The sequence below is a fragment of the Leptinotarsa decemlineata genome, unplaced genomic scaffold, assembly GCF_025532065.1.
Source record: "Leptinotarsa decemlineata unplaced genomic scaffold, Ldec_3_MD MMD2_tig00026328_RagTag_RagTag, whole genome shotgun sequence".
NCBI classification, from domain to species: Eukaryota; Metazoa; Arthropoda; class Insecta; order Coleoptera; family Chrysomelidae; genus Leptinotarsa; species Leptinotarsa decemlineata.
Window position 1 is genome coordinate 7595310 of NW_027412688.1, and position 22298 is coordinate 7617607.

At 32.1% G+C, this 22298-nt stretch overlaps 1 protein-coding gene and 1 long non-coding RNA gene across 4 annotated transcripts in view; one reads left to right on the forward strand and one right to left on the reverse strand.

Moving 5' to 3' along the window:
- The first annotated feature begins 1495 nt into the window (after window positions 1-1495).
- LOC141485468 (uncharacterized) lies at window positions 1496-5423 on the forward strand. 2 transcript variants are annotated; one of them, XR_012467229.1, is made up of 3 exons: window positions 1758-1959; window positions 3796-4751; window positions 4842-5423. It is a non-coding gene; the product is annotated as an uncharacterized lncRNA (long non-coding RNA). The 2 variants fall into 2 exon arrangements; XR_012467228.1 differs by having other exon boundaries at window positions 1496-1959; window positions 3796-5423.
- A 9010-nt stretch (window positions 5424-14433) lies between these two features.
- The window catches only part of LOC111510070 (uncharacterized), a 55822-nt gene continuing 47957 nt past the window's right edge, over window positions 14434-22298 (reverse strand). For both annotated transcript variants that reach the window (XM_074182244.1, XM_074182245.1), the window contains exon 9: window positions 14434-15262. The gene's annotated coding sequence lies outside the window, so the exon portion shown is untranslated. The remainder of the gene's footprint in view (window positions 15263-22298) is intronic.

The window sequence follows — 22298 nt, forward strand, 5'->3', positions numbered from 1 at the left end:
GAAACATATGATTTTGTTTAGAACAAACCAAGACAACATTGATTATCCAGTTAGGGTGGACCTCCAAAACTCTTCTTTTGAACTGTCCCATAACACCAAATTTTTAGGAATCCACATAGACGAGAACATGAATTGGACTTCTCATATTGATAACCTCGCAAACAAACTGAGTGGAATATCGTACGGAATTAGAGTTACATCAAAATATCTGCAAAACGAGGCTATAAAAACAATATACACGGCTAACTTCGAATCGGTTGCTCTATACGGAATTATTTTTTGGGGTAGCAATCGAAATATCGAAAAAATCTTCATAGTTCAAAAAAGAATAATAAGAGGAATCAACAACTTAAATTATAACCAAACTTGCAGAACAGTATTCAAATCCACCAATATAATGATACGCGATTTATATCTATGAATGCCTAATGTTCATTTATAAAAATTCACACCTACCTGCTCATAAGTATCCCACTAGAACAAATTAATATATATATATCCCCTTCATAGACTAACAGTAACTGAAAAAAGCGCCCACTATATGTCAATCAAGCTTTTCAACCATCTTCCTAACAGATTAAAACTAACTAAGAAAATTTTAGTTTTCAAAAGAGAACTAAAAAAACTTCTTATAGACTTAGAGCCCTATGATTTGAACGCATATCTCACTGGAACATTCATTTAAAAATATTTATAACAATAAATCTGTACCTTCTTGTTTGACGCCATTTCATTCTATGTTACCGACCTTTTGCAATAAAAGTTTGTAATCTACCCTGAAATAAAGCTGTTTATTATTATTATTATTATTTAGGAAGATGTTGAGAAATAAAAAACATTTTCTCATTGCCACTTTTCAAACCATACAAGGTGGAGTTTGAACCGATGTTTTGTCGTCAGATACATTTAAAAATAAAAATATGATAACATTTCACAAAAATAGGTTTTGTATCTTGTATTGGATTTGTTTAGAAATTATATTTCTACAAAACACACAGGAGATATGGGAACGAAGCGTATGAACACCAAAAAATTATCTGAGTATGACTGAGAAAGTTTGAAACATCGACATTGGTAGGAATTAATTCTGTGAGATTTTTTCCTTACCTCCATCAACCGTGTACTAGCAGCTGAAAAAAGTGAAATAATTACAAAATACGAGACAAAATGCCTCGATGAAGATTCTGATAGACTCCTCAATGCCAGGTTTTTCTCTTTTTTTCACCTCAATTATTCAAGAGACCGGTCATCAAAAACTTTTCTCACTTTTCAAAGGCCTATTCACAACATTCGAATACTTAGTTGCTCAAATTCGCTTAATATATAAACATAGTTTAGAACTAGCTTTCAAAGGTATATATACTACATTTCAGAGAAATTTTCTTTGTGTGCAATATTCATGTTTATCATACATCACATTTTATTTGAATGCCCCATACTTTCTGCCGTCAGATCGAATGATCTTAGAAAGCTATGAAACATTTATGAGTTCGCTACTAAGATGTCTAAAAACCCTGGTGCATCTACTCATACCTGCAAAAGTTTGGGGTAAAATGAGGGATTTATGGCTAACTTGATTAGCAGAGATCAACGCCGTTTACGCCGTTTCAGATGGCGCAAGCAGTCATTACAGAAAACTGTAATCATAAGACCACACAGGGTGTATTTGTATTTATATTTAATTCCACATTGATTTTTCATACCTACTGTGCTTTTCGGATAACTTAAAAAGTGAGTTAATGATTTTTTTGTGTTTTAAGTGTTATTGATGAATTATCAGTATTAAATCGAAAGATAAGTGTCCAAGTTCTGGTGAATTATTAGTTGAAGTTTCAACCCAAGCAAAGTTTTGAAGAAATTTCGTGTAATTTCTTGATATTTCAACTCAAGAAATGTTGGCAGATGTTATTATGTAGTTGACATTGGTTGTTTATCGGAACGAATTCCGCAAAACAGGTGGTAAGTATAAATATTATATACTTGAATACATGTTTTTAGTATAGTATTGGAATGGAAAAACAACTGAATAATTCACTAGATTACAAAGAAACATTCCCAGTGAATTCTTTGTCGAACTTTTCGATTACCTGTTAAGAGATCATTTTGATAAGCACCAACTTTTGACCGTTTTTTTTTAATTAATAATAAAAAAGTTTCCTCATTGATGCATAAAATTTGGAATAAGCGGTTTATATACGAAGAACAATGTAATGAGTAGAAACACAGCTGTTTTCTAATAGATATTCAACCAAAATACATCTACTCATAGTGACTATGGATGTATGTGTATCACACCTAGCAGTTCTACTCATGAATCAGGACATTGATTTTCTTATACATACACATCTCGTTAAGTACACAAAATCACTCAAGAGAAATAGCACTACAGTCCCACCTTGAACTCGTCATGCAAGCCTTTGGGTTCTGCAAATAACTTGAGAGAAATTACAAGGCAAAATTTATTAATTTACAATAGATGTAAGATGGTCAATTACCTTCCGTTGATCATCAGATGTATTGAATAACTTCTTTGGTTCAGAAAGAATGTGAACTATTTATTGTCTGTAAAAGTAAATTAAAGTTTATAAGATTTCTGTATTTATAATTATTGAAATTTACAGTTCCAGCATAAATTGAACAAAGTTTAATTCAAATATCTTCCATTATTATTATTTTAATTTGATTTCATTGAGTCATATTGGTCATCACTGATAGACCAATTTGACACTTGACCCCCATGCCAATTAAAATTTTGAAAAAAGTGGAAGTGCCTCCCCCAGCCATCTATCGAGCAATCAGTGTTTTTTTTTCAAAAAATAGTATCGGTAATAGCCTCCAAACGTTTTTTTCATGTTTCTACGTCAAACCGTTCAAAAGTTAAGTTAGTTTTTTATCTCTGAGGTGAAATTGTATTTAATATCCTTACCAGTGGTAAATTAACTTCCAGTTTCCTTGTGATGGGATTTCTTTTATATTCAGGTTCCCACGATAAGTAAAATACCGTAATGTTCAGAGAACACCAGGTTGAATTTCTGCAGACTGCATGAAAGTAGTTTAGTGTCTTTTAGAATACAAATACAAAATGTCTTCTGATATACTTTAATTGCTTACTACAACCTTTTACATTGAGTGTGTAAAAGAGTTCTTTTTTTCAAATAATGTGATCATCAATTATGATACTGGTAGTTTTTTGAAAATATTCTATCAAATTTAAAAAAAAACATACAGCTGATGAGAGTATCACATCTCAACAGATATTTTCAGATTTTTCGAAATTTGACTCACAGAAAATTGTATTTTTTTTAATTTTTATTTTCGAGGGCTCTTTCATTATGCTCTTTAGCACAGCAGATATTCAATCTAGAAATCAAATATGCCCTCAGTGCCTCTCTTGACAATTCTTCCTTGTGTTCACAACCTACAATATTTTTGGGAGAAAAATTTGACAATTTGATTAAAATTACTGGAAAGCAATTTCTTTTAAGTTCCCTCTCAAAAACACCTGATATTATTGTGGCTTCAACATCGTGAAGAAAGCTATTAATTTTTTGTGATGGTAATATTAAAAATCCTCTGCTCTTGTTTCTTATGAGGGAATTGAATATTTCATTTCCCTTCTCCAATATCGAATCCACACATTCTCCACATTTGGTGTGGAGAATGTGTAATTTTTTTTGCAACATATTCACAGAAATAAGCAAAAGCTTCATCAATACCTGAGAAGTCTTCTTCAATTTCGGAGATAGTTTCTTCTATTTCAATATAGAATATAAATTTTTGCTGTTTTTCTTTCAGATCTCCAATATGAAGAAGGGATTTCATCATTTCTCCTCCACTAACATTACTTTCCCTGGGCGGTTTTATCAGAGAATAGAGGGACATTAGGCGGAATATTGTCCAACTTGAATTGACTCGGGATGAGTATTGCATCCACCTGCAGCTCTCATCATCCCAAAAATGCTGAAAATGATATCAACAAAGTTGATTGGAATTGTTATGGATATGTGAACATTATCACCTCCAAATGATCTTGGTTCAATCTGGATGTCATCAAGTATTTGAAACCAAAATGGGGTTAGGAATATTCTCTAGTTGAATACTGCTAGAAATTGCCAATGGATGTGTTGTGACAGAGTGTGAATCGGGTAGAATACTACAGGATGGACTAGGAAAAACGTTTAGTGGAAGTTCAGGAGCGGTTTCACTGAGAAATAAAAAATATCAAAATACCTATTTTTATTATAAAAAATAAAAATGACTATCACGTCAATTTCACAATAGAACTTGTCTAAAATCTAAATTTTTCATGATGATCTTCTACCACATAGTAACAGCTATATATCCATCAATTTACTTGTCTAAAACATGTTTTACCCTTTAGATCAATAAATTTTATTTAATTAAATTAATAAAACTATATAAATAATCACACAATCCTTATCAGATATTTGGCAGAAGCTTTATCAAACATTCTTTGAAAAAATGATCACAGAACTAAATATAGGAATTCAAGTATTTCAGTTGTTCATGTTTCAAACGGAGTTTTTTCCACTGGATAATCCAACTGCAAACTGAAAAATAAAACCAGTTATAAAAAAATGAAAATCAATCTTTGAATCTGGGAAAATTTCAGCATCTTTCATCAACAATTTTCAATAGCTCATGTAGTATGATTTCATGACTGACTTCAATGTTTTGGTTGGTTTTCGGGTTTTGCTGTTGTCTTCTTTGGTAAACTCCAAACGTTTCAAGTGCATAAGATATTCATTGAAACTAATTTCAGATTTAAACTTTATTCTCTAAGATTACTTCATCAACGCAACCGAATATGATTGTCTCAGTTGCAGTCAAATATTTTTACTGAAAATGATCAGGGCAAAGCCAGGAAACTAACTATGTATTACGAAATTAGACAGGATGGGTTTATACATTCAGTTCGATTTTAGAAATATTTCATGCTGATTTCAGAATCGAAGTTACACTAAATCATTAGTTTATCTATTGAAATTTATATCTGGTTTCATTGATTGCCCGGAAATTCTCTCCCCTATAACTTTCAACGTTCCACGAAGGTCCATCAGACAAATAAAGCTATTTATTACACCATATCACTTAACTAACTATGGGTATCATTCTCCATCTCCAACATCTAAAATGTTGAGACTTGAAAATAACTACTCTGATAAAATCAATTTCTTCTGTGATGATGAAAATATTTTTAAGAATCTCACTCTTTGCTCATGCAAATGTTTTTCATTACTTTAATTTTGTCCTTCATTAAACACACATAAATATGTCTATAATAATTATAGTAGTAGTAGTATAAGTGGTTACAGCACAAGCTTTCTTTGTTATATAATTTATTGTAAACAAAACTGAATAAATTGAGATCCCTGTAAATAAACATGGACAAAAAACTAAAATGGTATTTGTTAAAATTGGTTTTTCTGTAAACCAGCTGTCGTTCCCCTACGAACGGCAGCCCTCAGAAGTCGAAACTTGTGCTAATTCCTACTGGCATTTCATTATAACCGTCTCACAAGAAGATTCTAAAAGATACAGCTTTTTTTTATTATGTTCTCAGAAGAGGCTGTTTATAATAATGACAACGTATTTATTATTTCCATGTGTAAGCAGTAAGCTTACACAAAAATTGACAAATATGAAATATCAGGAAATAGAGGATGAAGTTAATGAAGTTAATTTTCTGTGAACCAGGCATTTATAGAAAATGTTCTTCAACTGTACCCCTTTCTTCCACTATCACCTTTTATTTATAGAATGATATTAGCACATATTAGCCCGTATTGAATAATGATGTATTTTTATGAAAGGTATCAAGGGAAAATATGATGTTAAATATTGAACAAAACAGCAGTTGCGATCATTGAAATGAAAAATAATATGAAATGTTATAACTAAACTCCACACATTTGGACAATTTGTGACATATCCTTTTTTCAACATGATTCAGTTAAATAATGGTTACATAAATATCTCTTCTCATATTATGTTATCAATAACTTTCTTTAAAATCCGTTATGAGCCTTATATGAAATTTGTAAAAGGACATTGATATGCTTGAGTTGAACTGAAAACAACAATCTTTTATCTTTAAGAGAAATGAATGGCATAGAGTGTTTGTTTCCAACTGCGAACTTCTCAGGGTTACCGTTAGAGAACAGCTGGTTGAAAAGAACCTTTTTTTGTAGATAGGTAAAGCTAGAAGGGGTTATTTATCATTTCATATATGAATAATTTGATATTTATCATTTTGATAACACCACGTGTTCTCTCTTGATTTGTATGTGATCAAATTTGCTTTTGATACCTTATTCAACGGATACTTTCCAACTACAGAAATTATTAGTAAACTGGTTCTAGAAATGGTGCACGTTTTCTTGAAATTCGTACAATTAAGTACTTCTCTATAAGTGCACCTTGAAAAAATATACAAATCTTTGATAGGATTTATAGGTAGTGCTGTAGAAACTGAATACTCACATGCATGATGGTTTGGCACCCTTCAATAGTTTTTTCTCACCAATGAAATGGATGGGAAAATGCTTTGAGCAAATAAAAGCACCATCAGGCAGATATTTCCTAACAGCATCCATCCACAGTTTCCTCTTGTTTTCATCCTATAAATTACAGATTTTGATCAGGTACAATGCACAAATAAAACCATTCAAATCACCAATTGAGAACAAGTAAAGTTAAAAGATCATACTGTTTGGTTGCTTGGAATTCTATATGCTAACAATTACTACGAGTATATATTTAGGAGAGCATTAGGTTTCTCATCATACATGAGTAGTCTTTTAACCACCCAATAAATTTTTTTATACAAGTCCACAGTACAACAACACCCTCGAGTTCTACAATAATTTTCCACAAGATTTCAAAAATATACAACATTCTGTTAGGCTTGGGGAACTATTTGTTCGACATGGAGCCCTACTCAGTCAGTGATTTTCAAACTTAATCTATGATTTATTAATTGTTGATATAGATTTAATTTTTTATTTGTTTTAAATTTTATGCTAATATTAATATCATGACATTTTAAATGGATGTTAAATTTCATGTAACTGTAAACTTACTTACTTCTCATAATAATTCTGTAGAAATGCAATAAATCTATCTGCATACTGTAATATTCATCTGTAGGTATCTATGATTCTATGAGTAGAATGTTTATTTTCAATTTGATATTATGATTAAGAAAGTAATGATACTCTAGTAGCAGAAGGTGGATTTGAAAGGGTGAAGGATTATTCAAAATATGAAGTTGGTTATTGGTGTAGGCTGATACAAACTTAGTTTATCCGTGGTGGATTGACAGTAATTATAAAATGTTTCATTTACCTTTGGCACTGAATACAGATGATTACTCGAATTTTTACACTGTCCACACAAAATACAGAATTGTCCCATTTTACAAAAAGTATCCTTATACACTATATAAAACTATTCCTTATTACTACTGAAAAATGTAACCAAACTAAAATAACTGAGAACTAAACGAAAACTATAATAAAAAATGCGAACAATGTAAAGATTGGGATGACAAAAAATATCAATTTCAAAATACCAAAAGTTGAAAATTCTTTTTGACAATGACATATAATAATTAATTTGACTGACTCAGCGGGGACTCGAACAATTCAGAATAGCGCCATCTTGGGAAAACTCTCGTAAGTGTTGTTAAAAGCAACAGGTGGTTCCTTCAAAAAGTTCAAAACAAAATCTAAGCGTTACCAACACCAGGGTTTCTAGTAATCTTATTCGCTACACAATATAAACTGTAAGGATGCAAACATGTAGGTCGTTATTATTATTGGATTTTTTAAATTACGGTCCTTCATTGTCGACGAATAGGTTTGTAACTCTTGTTATCATGTGCTTTTTTATCTTTTCCATGTTCTCTTGTAACTTTTTAATCAAATGTTTTTTACTACCCTCATTGTTACCTAAAAATTCAATATTCTACAGTTAGGAAAATGAAAGAATACACATGACACATGCGTCATCAATTTGCTCATCTGATATAAGTTGGAAAACTTACGATAATGAAACGATGTGGGTACTACTACTATGGTCGAAAGAACCTTTTAATGAAGAATTACTTCCATTTTTGAAATTCACTGATAGTGAAAACCCAATACTACGATAGTGACTCAATAATTTATGATATAATATACAGGGTATTCTATATTCGATGGTCTATTAGACGCATCTGGAGAAGAAAAAAAGATGAGAGTTTTAAATTTTGGTTGCTGATGTAAATGGTTGTGATCTATATCGTTTGAAAATATTTTCATAACCGCAATGTTACCACATCTACATGTAACAGACATCAAATTGGAAATTTCAAATGGAACACCCTATATATTATATCATTTATGAATTTTGCATCAAAATCCAAATTACCTTTGTTGAACATGCTCTATACTTATCTCCCATCGTTTTTAAAATATTAATTATTGTGTAATTTTTTTTTGTCGAAAACATGGTATTTTTAATATTTAATATCGCATGAAATAACTAACAGATCGAACTTAACTTGTGGCAACATTGAGATAAGATATGTGGTTGTTATTTCAGAATGGAAGTCAAATCTTATTTTATACAGAGTGTCTGAAAAATACGTCTCAATTTGTATCTTGATAAACGACCATAACTAAATTTTTTCAAATGGAAAACTCTGTATATTATTCAATTTTCGAATTCAGTTAACTAATGTGAACAACTTTGATCGACTATGTCCTATATCTACCTATCTTGACCGTTTATGAGATATGAATTCTTCTATAATTTTTTTGCTTCAATATAAATATAACATTTCAAATACAAAATTCGGTGTTCAGTAAGGTTTAATGGATTACATGAATGCAATTTCATAGTGGGTGTATGACAAACATTACTATTTCGACTCAAGAACGAACACTTTTCAAAATTAAACTGTTAACAAAAATAATTCTACACTACAAAATAAGAGATAATATTGTGAAATTAGCTTCGCAATTATTTGACACTTGATACAAAAATTTGATGACAAAAATTCAGTAGATCCGGTGCTTGAATTTAACCAGAGGTTAAAATCTAGGAGAGTCTGATCCGATGATCGAAGCGATCAAATCCAAGGACCCAAACGACGTATCCACTGATCGTCAAACATATCGGTTAGTTCCTTACTCACTTCACGTGTGCAATGTCCAGGAGTTCCATTCAACTAATATCAACAATTCCGAGACAAGTTAGGGGACAAATTGTCCAGAAAGTCACTCACAGTCGATCTCAGAATATGTAAATATTTTTCGAAATTCAACTTTTCTTCATAAATGCAAATAGAAACTTCAATCATCCATGAGCATACAAAAAACATTAAAACTGAAATTTTGTTGGAATCCCCTTTGCTCACAAGTGATTATTTTGACAATTGAATATTCCCTCACATGAAAATTGTGATTTGTCAGTCCATATAATTTTTTTCAAAAAGTTGGGATCTTCGGATATCCATTTCGCAATATTCTACCCGTTTTGGTGGATCATGTCTATGCAAAGCTTGCATAGACATATTCTGTTTTTGTAAAATTATCCATATAGAAATTCGAGATATTCCCAAATCAACCCCAGCACTAGATACTGATGCATGAGGATAAGCATAAAAATATCCTGAAATGTTTATTTCATTTTCCATATCACCAGTCGCCGGACTCGCTACTTCAATATGACAGTCGGACAGTTTATGCTTGAGGAAGCTATTGTTTAGCGAAACGCGTGTCGCGGTTTTTGTAAAACTCTTTATAGTGAAAATCATCCAATAAATGTATTATATATCTTTAAACAAGTTATTGTCAAATCCATTCTTCTGTTTTTTAAATCAGACTTAGATCATGACTCGCCATTATCCTTGCCGAAATTCGGTTGTGAAATTCAAAATCAAAGTTAAAACTCTTTTGATATTCGAGTAGATGATTGGAAATAGAAAAAGTTTCAGACACTCTGTATAAAATAAGATTTGAATTTCGTTCCAAAATAACAACCACCATACCTTATCTCAATGTTGGTAGAATTTTAGTTCGATGTATCGATTAATTCATGCAATATTAAATATTGAAAATAACATGTTTTCGCCAAAAAAATTACAGAATAATTAATATTTTAAAAACGGTGAGAGATAGCTATAGAACATGTTCAATAAATGTAATTTGGATTTTGTTGCAGAATTCAAAAATAATTTCTGGGAAAGAAAGTTTTTGGCTTTCTACTACTCCATCTTGATACAAACAAATGTGGGAATCTTCCAAAGGAAGGAAGGAAGTAATCAATTTGAAAATAAGTAACTCTATACATGGATGTGTAAATCATGCAAAGAAGCAACGTTCAGACACAAACTGAAAGAAAGCCCTCCTGAAACAGCTCTTTCATATAAACATTGAATTACTTTTACATGAACACTGAATTATACAGAAGATACTTTTCTCTACTGAGTTTGTATTCCAAACATTCGTTATGGAACTGAATCAGATATCATTCACAGGATTTCTACACAATATACTAAGTGAAAGGTTAAAAATTTCACTTACATGGAACACTGTCATCTGTTTCGCCATAAGACACTTGCCTTAGGGCTCTTCAGTACCAAATTGGATAACATAGAAAATACACACAATTCATTCACGAATTACGATTTTCAATGTCACGGAATAAGTTTGATGTACTTATGTCATCGATGACATTGTAATGACATTCATTATTCACCTATTTGATTAAATTCCAGCCAAGAGGAATCTCATTTGAATTGAAGGGGTTATATTTTTAGGAGTGATTAATTTTTTGGGAAAGAAAGTTTTTGGCTTTCTACTACTCCATCTTGATACAAAAACATGTGGGAATCTTCCAAAGCAAGGAAGGAAATAATCCATTTGAAAATGAGTAACTCTATACATGGATGTGTAGATCATGCAAAGAAGCAACTTTCAGACACAAACTGGAAAAAAGCCTCCTGAAACAGCTACTTTCATATAAACATTGATATACACGTACACCACCCCGTATATTAATACATTTTTGGAATCGCTCTAGTATTTTAATACTTTTTTGTTAATAATATCCTATACCTATCTCTATCTGTTTTCGAGATAAAAAATAAATTGTGCTAAATATGGTCCAAAACATAGCCTTAATTGAAATTAAGTACATTAGTACTCTCAATTCATGAAAAGTTGATATTTTGATGATAGTTTGGACAAACTCGAAATATTCAAATAAAACCAAGAAATCGACTCCATATCATACAGGGCGTGCTAAAATTACTATGATTTCCATTGCGCATAAAAGTAGTCGAAAGTTCATTTTTTTCAAATGAAACCTCCTGTATATTACTCGATAAATTGAAAGATGGTGAAAAATGCTTTAAGATGATATACATGTCCCAATACCTAAATCGTCAAGTTTTCTTAATAAAGCCGTTTTTGTGGAAAAATAGTTATTCACGTTTTGAAAGTGGCATTTTATTTTATGAGTGGGGATTTGCAAAACGAGCGTCAGCAAGTGGAGCAAACTCACGAGCAGAATAAAATCACTTTTAACAAATGTAACATAAACATTTTTTTGTATAACGTTACTGCTGATAATAAAAAAATTATAGGGTCCATGGGATTTGAACACACGTTCGTTGGATTACAAGGCATATGTTACAACTACATACGCCAACATACGTTATTTTAAGGAGGATTATTGGTTAGTCATGAATGACTTTTTACAGTTGGACTGAATACTACTTCGTCATCGTCAGTAACTTCACAGGGATTTAATATTACCAATAGCACGAACTGCATGTGTGAACTTTTCTAAATGATTTGGTAGGTGTTCTGATTGAAGTGTTTCTATCAAAGAGATTTTCAATAACAGTTGTACAAAAAATAATTTTTAAAGAATTTGGTTTCTAGGTAGCCGTGGAAATATCAAGCTTATGACAGTTTGGTGACTTTTATAAGTAATTGATAAATGGTTATTGACGGTGTTTCAAAAAATCGCCAACAATGAATGCAAATATTGATTATTCAAACGAAGTTCTTATGAAATTATTTATTATACACGGACAGTGTGATCAAATCATTGCCAGAACTTGTAGAAAATTCAACCAAATGTATCCTGAATTAACGCCAATGAACGAGAGGAAGTTTGTAAGATTGCAAAATAATTTCCTTAACTACGGCTCCATGTTAAAAGCGCCTTCAACATTACCAAAACCTGTTACTTCAAATGGGGACAATACTGTTAACGTTTTGGCATATTTTTATGCATATCTATTCGCAGTGAAGAAAAAGATTTAGGTGTATCACATGCTTTAGTTCAACGAATTTTGAAAAATCACGGAATGCATCCGTATACATTTACCAAAGTTCAAGCTCTAAAAGCAGAAGACTTCGAACGTAGAATGCATTTTTGTGAATCCCTTTTGATTCATACACAGGAAGATCTGGAATTTTTGTCAAAAATAATTTGGAGCGACGAATCACAATTTATGAGGGATGGTATTTTCAATAGAAGGAATAAACATTTTTGGGTTTATCATAATCCTCATGTTACAAAAGAAATGGGTTTTTAAGAAAAATTTGGCCTGAATATTTTCTGTATTCTGAAGAACAATAAAATTAGCTTTTTATTTATGAAGACACACTGAATGCAGAGAGATATCTCCAAATATTAAGGACGACTGTAACAGATTTTGTTGAAAATTTGCCTTTAGAGGAATTTAGGAATTCGTGGTTTCAACTGGACGGAGCGCCAGCTCATTCCACCCAGGAAGTTTCCAGGAAACTTGACGAACTCTTCAACGATCGTTGGTTTAGGCGTTTAGGGCCGTGGCATTGGCCACCGAGATCACCCGATCTCACGCCACTTGACTTTTTTATGGGGTGTTTTAAAAGAAAGGGTATACAGTACTCCAGTGCCTACCAAAGAAGAATTACGACGGCGAATAGTGTTGAAGATCTGGATCCCCAGGAAATTGAAAAAGCAACCACAAGTCGCGTACAAAAAAAACATTTTAAAGTGTTTAGGATGTAATGGATAACATTTTCAGCATTTATTGTGAAAATGTGATATTTTGTTTACAATTTTGTTATTTTGAATCATCCTATTCTGTTATTGTCTGTATTTTCACATGTTTTAGCCCACAAAATCTTACTTTTTACCTAGAAATGACTGATTTTTGGTACAGTTGTTCCCTGGAAACTTTGAGCCATAGTTAAGGAAATTATTTTGTAACCTTACAAACTTCCTCTCGTTCATTGGTGTTAATTCAGGATACATTTGGTTGAATTTTTCACACGTTCTGACAATGATTTGATCACTTTGTTCATGTGTATAGTAAATGATTTCATAAGAACTTCGTTTGAATAATCGATATTTGCATTCATTTTGGAAGATGATTCGAAACACCGTCGATAACTCTTTGTAAATTACTTATAAAAGTAACCGCACTGCTATAAGCTTGATAATTCCACTGCTACCTAAATCCAAATTCTAAAAAAAAATAAAGTTTCTAGAAGAAGCAACTTTATTGAGAAAACTTGACAATTTAGGTATAGGGACATGATATATCATCTTGAAGCATTTTTCACCATCTTTCAATTCACCGAGTAATATACAGGGGGTTTCATTTGAAAAAATGAACTTTTGATTACTTTTATGCACAATGGAAATAATAGTAATTTTAGCACGCCCTGTATGATATGGAGTCGATTTCTTGGTGGTGTTTATATATTTCGAGTTTGTCCAAACTATCATCAAAATATCAACTTTTCATGAATTGAAAGTACTGATGTACTTAATTTCAATGAAGGCTATGTTTTGGACCATATTTAGCACAATTTATTTTTTATCTCGAAAACACAGAGAGAAAGGTATAGGACATTATTAACAAAAAAGTATTAAAATACCAGAGCGATTCCAAAAATGTATTAATATACGGGGTGTTCCATTTAAAAAAATTAAGTTGCTAGGACTTTTTGATGGAAGTGGCAACGCCGCAATGCTGAAAATATTTTAGATCGATAGAACAGGTAAGGAAATGTGAGAGGTGAAATTTTCAGAAAAATTATGCTTTGCGTTTTCCAGAAACGTCTAACCCACCATCGACCGTGAGTCACGCTGTATTTTGAAGTCTCAGCAACGAATGGTTCACTCGTTCGTAGCTATACAAACATAAGTCTTCGGCAACTTCTTAGATTTCGAGACCGATTGAAGACGTATACTATCGTTTTACAGAATTTCAATATTTTTTCAATACATAGATGGTTGTTTTCGCAACTGATTGAGTGTTTTTTTTTCCTCCTTCACTTGAAGAAGGAAATGATACTAAATAAAAATATGATCTATATTTTTTTTATCACTAACCTCAAATAAAGCAATTTAAACTCAAAGTTTTATATTTTATTTGAAAACAATAGTTTTTCTCAGCTAACTGTTTATTATTGTCAAACAAGTAAAAGTAAAAAAGTACGAAAGCCATATTAAAGAAAAAACAATAAACCATATTAATACTAGACCTTCTCCTAAGTACATATCACAAACTTAAAGCCTGTAACGCTTAAAAATCAAACAATAACTTGTGTAAATTGCTAACTATGTAACTTTTCTCATTTGAGACCATAATTTCTTAATTTACACCAATGGATGTAACATTCGGCTTATAACGAATACATACTCACAAACCAATTTATAATTAACTAAATTACAAACATATGATATTCATATTGAAAAAATGTCATTAGCAAGAGTATAAAAGCCCTTTAGTATACTTCAAATTCAAGTTGTGTATAAATTTGCTTGAAAAAAAATTATAAAAATTGGTCATGTGATAATGTCATCTTTCACAACTTATGTCTAGTTTTACATTTAGATATGATTTGAAGATTAAAAATACTAATAAAGCTAGGAACTCTGAGCTAAATAATACTCCTACATATATAAAAAATATCTGAATCTAATGTTCAGTTCTCAATACCATTCTAAAATAGGACATTTAATAAATAAATAACAATAAATTAATTTCAGCTGTTTTGCTTGTGATAATCTTTGGTCGTGTTTGTTATATTAACTACCACATAACATATTACATACAGATTGTAAGTATATCCCATCATATAGTTGTAATCTTCTCAGGCAAATACTGCAATATTCTAGTTGGATATGTTTCAACACTGTTACATCTTAAAACGATCAGTTTGTTCCGCTTGAGTGGGCCCTGAAAATAGACTCAAAATTATTACTTTTTATTACAATATAAATGAATTCCAAAAAATGAAACGACAATCTGAGATTCAGTGAGACGTCTATGCGAGTTTTCAGATGATAATTATGGTCAAAGCAATTTTCTGTTCCATTGCCTGTTTGTGTTTAACTTGAAATGAGTTTTTGTACTTTTTCCATTTTGAAAATACCCCCACTAGCAAAGATGATGAAATAATAACAGCGTTCATACGCCACATTTGCACTTCTATCGATTTCTATTGATGCAAAATTTGGTGTATCTTCTAGCCTCAATACAAGTAAAACGTTTTTTTTTGGCACGGTCTGCACTATTCTTAATTATTATCAAAATATGTTTCATAATGGAGCCCGAAATATACATTATTTATTCTTATTAAATTTACCTCAATTGTTGGAACCTAATTCAAAGGTTACATTCTATAACAACTCAGATTTTCCTGACCCATCTCGTATACCTACACATCATCACGAATAAGTACCAGACGAGTAGAGCCTGGCAAATCTATCTGTGCCTCTGAATACTATATGTGCAGTAGATCAGTCGGCGAGAGCTTATCAACATCGAGGAACTCGTGTAGCCAACATCGTGTTAGTAGTGAGTGGAGAAATTATTCTGTGTGGTGAATTGTGAGTTATTTGCTGTCTTTGAAATGCCTTCGAATGATAAAAAAGAAAGTTCTCTGTGGACAAAGCAGAGAAATCGTGAACAACATATTAAGATTGAGAAGGTAAGACATAATAATAATAATAGTAAATAAACTTGTTTTTTTTTCCTGATTGACTCGGCCGTTACTTGATGAAGATCCATAGTAATTCCAAAAACTACACCTCAACGATTTGATCTCCATAAACTTTATTTGAAAAATATATCACAACATGTTTCGCTAAGACATTAGCTTTTTCAAGTGATTATCACTTGACTACTTAATGTCTTAGCGAAACATGTTGTGATATATTTTTCAAATGAAGTTTGTGGAGATCAAATCGTTGAGGTGTAGTTTTTGAAAAAATAAAATTGTAACCAATATTGTATTTTAACTATAAGAGTTCAAGAACGAGTAGGTGAGGAAACAGGGGTTTGCGTGCGGATTGTAAGGAAAGTCAAATCATAAATGAAAGAAAAATGCAAATGGTGAGAAAAAACATTTTCAGCAGCAAAGAAGAGATGTATCAAAAATTACAAAATTGTGATTGTTACCGATTTCCTACGCTTAGAGAAATTAATGAAAGTATCATGTGAAATATTGATCCTCAGGTTAGCAGGGAGTCTTTGCAAAAAAATTCATTAAATTTGGATTTCGATGGAGAAATATGAAAAATAACAGGAAAATATTCATGGAACGCCAGCTTATTTGTGCATTAGGAGAGAATTGGACCAGAAGAAATATTCCATTTGGAAAAAACATGCTGAAACCTCAATTTTATGTCTTCATAAACTAGATTAGAACTTCCTAGCATCAAATACACGCCAAAGAAAAAATTCCACATTCCATTCTCAAAATATAAGGTCTCTGACAATGCACCTGCAATTATAGGTTTGTCTATTTACAATCTTTTACCTAAAAGTATGAAAGAAGCCAACCTTTAAAAACAATCAATAGCTTCCTCAAACAATTCCTGATTGAAAAATGTTTCTACTCGTTGGAAGAATATTTTAATGGCTAGTTATATTGTATATGTATATAAGTGTAAGTGTATATGTATTTTTATGTTGACTTTTATATATCTTTATTCTTAAATGATTGTACTCTGTTTTAGTGCTCTTGCATTATAGAGGGCTATTCAAATTTGTTTCTGTACATATGGATCTCGTAAACGATAAGAGATAGAGTGTCGGTTAAATTGTGCCAAAGTTGCGTATTTAAGAGATCTATTCAATGATGTAAAAAAATCGAATATAACTCTTTTGGTTCTGGAGATATACAGGAAAAACAAAAAATCCCAAATTATTTTTTTGCCTATATCTCTTTTATTCGCACACATATTGAAAATCTGTCCACATTTTGCTATTGGCACCTGATGTAGGCTATCAGAATATGTCCATGAATCTTTTATATAGGGTGTCATTTGACTTGGGCCACCCCCATCATTGAATTTTTAAATACGGACCTGTATTTTTTGTTGTACTTTTTGGATCGTAGACGTTCACTTCATACTGAAAAATTGAATTTAATTTTATATATGGGGATGTTTCGGTAATATTTGATTATATTTAAGTGAATTATTCCCTTTTAAATTACGGTCCTGGAAATTAGTTGACTGAGTTAAGTGAAAACACAATAGCAACTTTTACGTCTCCCTATGTACCGTAGAGTTTTTAGAGAGTATTTTTTTTTAAATTTATGAATATCTGAAACATATCTACAACAAAAATATATTATGTGTTTTGATGAGCAGAAAAAGAAATGATAACATTAATAACATCCAGAACCAACACTATAATAGGAAGGAAAATTGAAATGAAGTAATTTATATACACAAAAAAATTAATGGCGCAATGAATGTTCGAATTGGAGTCCTTCCATTGCGAGACAAATACTGGGCCAAACTAATGGCCTGCAAGATCACTAGATCTTACTATTTTGGACTATTTTCTGTGGGAGACATTGAAAAATATGATTCGCGCTGGCAGAGAGATAGAAAATGTGGAAGACTCGAGATGGAGGATTTTGAATGATTTCGCAACAATGCAGCAATTAAGTGTGTTAAGGGCAATAAATAATTTGAAAAACCGAGTTCAAAAATGTCTCGAAATGGAAGAACTCCAATTTAATTTTTTGTATATATAGATTACTTCATTTCAATTTTCATTACAATTATAGTGTTTGTTTCGAATGTTTTTATTACTATCATTTCTTTTTCTGCTTATTAAAACACGAATGCATTTTTGATGTAGATATGTTTCAGATAATCATAAAAGGTTTTTTTATTCGAAGTTCATTGTAGAAAACGTTTAGAGCAATAAAAAAATATGAATAGGTACCTAATAATAAAAAAAAATTGGAAAAACTCTACGGTACATAGGGAGAAGTAAAAGTTGCTATTATGTTTTTGTTCAACTCAGTCAACCAATTTCCAGGTCCGTACTTCATAAGGGAATAATTCATACAATTATAATCAAATATTACCCAAACATCTCAAAATATGAAATTTAATTTAATTTCTCAGTATGAAGTGAACGCCGACGATACAAAAATTACAACAAAAAATACAGGTCCGTATTTAAAAGTTCAAAGATGGGGGTGGCCCAAGTCAGATGACTCCCTGTATAAAAAATTCATGGACATATTCTGAAAGCCCATATCAAGTGCCAATAGCAAAATGTGGACAGATTTTCAATATGTCTGTGAATAAAGAAGATATAGGCAAAAAAATAATTTGGGATTTTTTGTTTTTTCCTGTATATCTCCAGAACCAAAAGAGCTATATTCGATTTTTTACATCATCGAATAGATCTCTTAAATACGCAACTTTGGCACAATTTAACCGACACTCTATCTCTTATCGTTTACGAGATCCCCATGTACAGAAACGGATTTGAATAGCCCTGTATATGGACCATTCCAATACATTTTATATGTCTTGTGGGAAAATAAATATTATTCTTATTATTATTAAATCACAACGTTGTACGGTTGCCGCCGTATTACCCGTATTTGAATTCAAGTGAGTTGGTTTGGTTTGGACTTGAATATTAGGTGACAAAAAATGAAAATGTTACTTTCAGTTTTTTCGAAATCGTTTTATGAACGAGCAAAGAAATTTATTTGAAGTTCATGTCCAGAATCAAAACATTCCTAACGAAATTCATTCATCAACAGTAGGGGAAAAATCATAATACAATCTTTAGGCAACTAATCATTGAAAATATTATGTGAATTATATACACGGTGATTCAAAAGTACTTTGACAAACTTCAGGAAGTGATTCCTCACAATATTCTAATATGAATTGTCCAAATAAATAAATGTCCGGAAACGCTTCGTTTCCAAGATACAGGATATTGAAATTTTATTTTTATTTTCGTTTTTTTCAAATAACTTTTGAAATACTGAACTTAATTAAACGAAACTTGGTAATAGGAGGTTTTTGAGGTGTCGAATTCGAACCTGATGTTCTTATTGTTCTTACTCGTAAGGGGCGTCACCTACACGTCTTTTTCTTTTTTAAAGATTCATAACTTTTTTGGGCGTACTTCTAGCACAGTTTTCAGTAAAAAAATCGATTCCTTTATCATATCTACGTAAAGAAGCTACCCTTGTTACTAGTCGCTGTAAGCAACCGTTTTCTAAATATTTGGACTTGAAAACTTCAAGTCGATTATTTGATAATCGATGCATGTTGAAGTTATTACGAATATTTTGCATTTTTCACAAGAATGCTTTGAAAATAAATTTGACGTTTGTGAGTAGTTTTGGTAATTACATATTTTGTGACAGTTAGACGTTTTGTTGAAGTTTCCGTAAGTAGAAGTAGAAAACACTTATTTTGAAAAAATGGATTATTTAAACAATAATGCTCATTTAGCCGATATGCATTTCGTTTATGGCCTTGCGGATGGCAATGCGCGCGAAGCAAGACGTATTTACCAGGAGCGATTTCCTAATCGAGTACTGCCTTCAGCTCCAACATTTGCTAGTCTCCACCATCGTTTGGCAGAAACAGGTAGCTTTAAGAGGGCAGCTGATATTATTGGAAGACCACGAGCAGTTCAAAACCCAGAATTGGAAGAAGCTGTTTTGAACGCTCTCGAGGAGAATCCAGAAACAAACACAAGAGTAATTGCTGAAGCTGTCAATTCTACTCAGTCCACAGTTTGGAGAATTATCCACGATCAACAGTTTTATCCATACCATATTCAAAGGGTACAAGCTCTTTTGCCACGAGACTTTCCCCAACGCATTACTATGTGTCAATGGTTTTTGAGAAAATTGGCTGGAAATCCTTAATATTTAAGATATGTACTCTTCACGGACGAGGCAAACTTCTCCCGAAATGCTATCACAAACTTTCATAACAACCATGTTTGGGCTCTCGAAAATCCGCACGCAGTTAGTGAAAGGCATTATCAGTATCAATTTTCTGTAAATGTATGGGCGGCAATAATTGATAATTACTTGATGGGTCCTTTCTTTCTTCCGCTCCGACTGAATGGCGCAACTTACAGACACTTTTTAGAAAATGAATTGCCGGGACTACTTCAGAATGTACCATTAGAAATTCGTATCCGCATGTGGTTTATGCATGATGGGGCTCCGGCCCATTTTAGCGTTGTAGCCAGGGAATTCCTTAACACAGTCTATCCAAATTGATGGATCGGTAGGGGTGTAGGAGAACCTAACCAGGCGTGGGCACCAAGGTCCCCAGATCTAAACCCGATAGATTTTTATTTTTGGGGACATTTGAAGTCACTAGTTTATAAGACACTAGTAGTGAACGAGGAAGATCTAAGAAACCGAATAGTAGACGCCTGTAAACAATAAGAAACACACCAATAATTTTTGAGCGGGTACGAGATTCAATGACTAGACGACTGACTGCCTGTATCTTCGCTGAAGGTGGACACTTTCAACAAGTTATTTGAATACAATTTACTTTCGTTTATTTTAGTTTATTCTACATATTCAAAATTTCCTGAGATAAAATGTTGACATTTTTTGCAAATTTTATTAAAACAAATACTGATTATGCACCCTTGATACAAAAATAACTATTTCGCTTAAGGATGTCATAAAGGAACGTACCCAACAGTAATGACCTCTTCAAACGAGTAAAACGTCAAATTCATTTCCAAAGCATTCTTGTGAAAAAAGCAAAATATTCGTAATAACATGCATCGATTATCAAATAATCGACTTGAAGTTTTCAAGTCCAAATTTATAGAAAACGGTTGCTTACAGCGACTAGTAACAAGGGTAGCTTATTTACGTAGATATGATAGAGGAATCGATTTTTTTACTGAAAAATGTGCTAGAAGTTCGCCCAAAATAGTTATGAATCTTTAAAAAAGAAATAGACGTGTAGGTGGCGCCCCCTACGAGTAAGAGCAATAAGAACATCAGGTTCGAATTCGACACCTCAAAAACCTCCTATTACCAAGTTTCGTTTAATTAAGTTCAGTATTTCAAAAGTTATTTAAAAAAAAACGAAAATAAAAATAAAACTTCAACATCCTGTATCTTGGAAACGAAGCGTTTCCGGACATTTATTTATTTGGACAATTCATATTAGAATATTGTGAGGAATCACCTCCTGAAGTTTGTCAAAGTACTTTTGAATCACCCTGTATATGTATACGTGGGCTATTCAAAAAATGATGTGAATGTTGAAATTTCGCAGCCTACGTACATTCGATTAGCGATTTTTTCTTTTTTTATATTGATACACTCGCCTAGAACATATTTTCACAGTTTCAGCTGTTCAGCATTTTTAGTTTGTTGGTGAAAGGCAAAAAAGTGAGAATGATTTGCGTGTTCGGCGATTTTCTGCTATCGAAAAAATGGATCAAAGGATTTGAATCAAATTTTGTATTGATAATGGAATTAAGTGCTCAAAAACATTCGAAATGTTGACAGTGGCATATGGTGATTGTACTCTGAGTCAGAAAAAATATTTACAAGTGGTAGAACCTTTTCACAGAAGGATGAGAAGATGTGAATGATGACTCTCGCCCTGGAAGCCCCAGCACATCAAAAACCGATGAAAATGTTACGAAAGTGCAAAAAATTGTTACGGAGAATCGTTGAATCATCATTAGAAAAGTTGCCGAGAATATTGGCATTTCGGTTGACTCACGCCATACAATCGTTTTTGAAATTTTGGACATGAAGCGTGTGGTACCGAAGTTCGTATAAGCATCGCTCAGAAAATTGTAGAATGATGTCAACGGCGTCACAGATTTACTTAAAATGGTCATAACTGGTGACGAAACATGGATATATGGTTAGGACACTGAATCCAAAGTCCAATCGTCACAATGGAAAAGCCCAGGAGAACCAAGACCAAAAAAT